Raw genomic sequence first — 2704 nt, forward strand, 5'->3', positions numbered from 1 at the left:
CTGGCACTGGCACTGGCACTGGCCAGCAACTTCTGCGTTGCCTCTGGGAGCATTTTTACCTCCCCATTTCCCCCATGTTCACCTGTAGTGGCTGTTGGGGATGTGAACCTGGCAGTGATGGGCTCTGGTACGTGCCCAGGCTGGTTGTGCCCCCATGGTGCCACCTCCCTGTGTGGTGCCGTCCCCAGGAGAGCGATGCCCTTGGGAGCAGACAGGGCATTTTGGGGCTGGAGGTGGTGGAGGCATCTGAACAATTCCTTGTTGGCAACATAGCAAGGAGCAGTTCCCAAAACTTGTGAGACCTCTTCACTGCATGAAGGTTAATTATGGAAACCCGCCGCCTCTGGGAGAGCGTCCAACTGCCTCTCTCGTTCCTATCTGTGTGTCCTCTCCGTGCTGGTGGCTTTGAAATCTCTGCGGTTTGCTGGATGGTGCTGGGAGCTGGAAGCAGATAACTGGTATTTAAGGGTGCTGGGTGCCAAACCGCGTGCGGACGGGGAATGCCCGTGGCTGTGTGGAGCTCGACGTGCCTCTCCAGCTCCCAAGCCCAGGCTGGCGTGGGCAGCGAGCCCCGGCTGCGGGTCCAGCTCCTCCTGAGCACGCTGGAAGGGGAGCGGTGCCACCAGCCAGCACCAAGGGGTCCGTGTTTGGCCCTCGGGTGTGTTTGAGTGATGCTCGGTTCAGAGCTGAGCTCGGTGCTGGGTGCTGCAGGCAGTTAATTCCCCTTTCACTGGCCATGCCCCGGCCCCAGCACCTTCAGCAGCCGCAGGATACACCTGGGATTCTCTGACTGGGATTCCCATGGGAATCTCTGTCAGCTCCTGCTTTTCCCCGCGGGGAAGGCGCAGAGCCTGGTCTGGGAGATGGGTCAGGATTTTCTGTTGTTCCTGTAAGAAGGAGGCGAGTGCTCCTGTTTACAGACCAGGAAGGGAAGCTGAGCTCCACTTCTGCGTAGTCTCTCGTGGAGGCAGCAGTTTATTTTGAGGCGGGATGGAAAGAAAACACACTGAGAAGCGTGGAGTGGGGCTGGTGCTGGGTGGGGCTGGCGGCGGGTGCCACAGCCGGGGTCTGGGGCCCCCTCCCGCGTCTGCCGGCAGCTGGTGTCACGGTTTTCCATGAGGTAACCCACGGGCAATGTGACACTGTGGGTTTCTTTTCACACACTAATTGGCCCTGTGGGACTTTTTATGGGGAATTTGGAAACTTGCTGTGAGAAGCTGAGATCCTGGGGGTGACTTCTTGTTTTTTATTTTTGATTTTTAAAACGAAAGTGCAGAGCCGGGGTTCTGGGAAGTGGCTTTCCTGCCTGTGATGACGTTGGCTCCCGGTGTTACAGCTCACTTGTTTTAGAGCTTTGGTTGCATCTCCCAGGCTTTTCCCCATCCATGGCTGTGCCAGGTCTGGGCTGGGCTACCTGTAGCCCCGAAAGCACTCGAGGGAGAGGTGTCAGGATCCAAATGTCCCACAGCCAGGAGCTGTTCCTGATGGACCCACCACAGACCTGGCGTGGCTCTCGGTGGGTTACAGCCAGGGCAATGCTGTGACACAGTGACTGTGACTGTGCAGGGAGATCATTAGGGGAATTCTGTCCTTTTTTTCCACTTCCATGTTGGTTTTCACCCTTTTCTTCTGCTTTCACTTGCTGACTCGGCCGTGCCTGGCCCCATGGCCAGTGACTCTGTTGTGAGCGAAGGAAGAGTGGAGCGGAGCAGAAGGGGAGCTCTGAGGTTACTGGGCTGACCGGTCAGGCTCCAGGGCTGAGGTCTCCACTGGGGTTACTGGTTTTGAGCCCTGTCAAGGGCAGGAGGGGTCAGCCCCAGGGTTTCAGCTCATGCTTTAGGGCAGCTGCGCAGTTTGGACCCAGACACGGATGCTTATTCCAAAACTTCTTCCCAAAACTTCTCCAGTATCTGGGCCCAAGGTTTTGGCTGGTCCCGTCCTTAGCTGAACTCCTTGTTTTCAGCTTTTTTTTTCCCCTGCTGTAGCTTTGTAACTGGAAATGGAGCCAGAGCTCTCGGCTGAGGCTGTTGATGGATGGTGATGAAATTGGGGTGTTTCACTGTGATCTGCTCTGGGTGGGTCTGACCTCAGCCCAGTCTGTGCTGGGTGCTGAGGGACGGGCGAGACCCTGAAACTACCGTCACATTTTCTACACTTGAGGTCAAATGTTTGTCACCCTCAGAAGTATGAATCTCAGCAGACAGATGGGCTGCCCACACCAGGCAGCAGCTCGCTTTGGCTGCATGACCTTTGGGTTGTTTTCCCTCAAGTTCTGTAAATGTGAGAAATTTCCCAGAAAACAGCGCTGGCCCTTGGATGGGCTCATCCAGGCGGGAGCTGAACCCTGTGTGAGGGGTGGGAACCGGCCAGGCAGGGGGGGTGGAGGAAGCCATCAGGGTTTTGGTGCCTGCCAGGCGAACACCAGCTTGGAAGAAGAGGTGGGGTGGTCCGTGGTGGTGGGAAGGAGGAAGGAGAGGGAAAGGTTTCCTTGGCAGGCTGTTCTGGAGGATGTTTGCAGAAGTGACCAGCCCTAAGCTTTGATGAGCTCTGCACTAATTATTAAAAATAAAGATCTTCCTCTCTTGCCTGGCAAAGTACTCTGGTTTGGTGGCTTCAGAAACTAAATCTTTCAGCGGGAGGTTAAAATTGTGTCTTGTGTCCTTGTCACTCCTGTTACCTCCTCCTCTTTGCCTTGTGCCAGCGG

This window comes from Antrostomus carolinensis, unplaced genomic scaffold (assembly GCF_000700745.2).
Source record: "Antrostomus carolinensis isolate BGI_N321 unplaced genomic scaffold, ASM70074v2 scaffold3039, whole genome shotgun sequence".
In the NCBI taxonomy this organism is placed as follows: domain Eukaryota; kingdom Metazoa; phylum Chordata; class Aves; order Caprimulgiformes; family Caprimulgidae; genus Antrostomus; species Antrostomus carolinensis.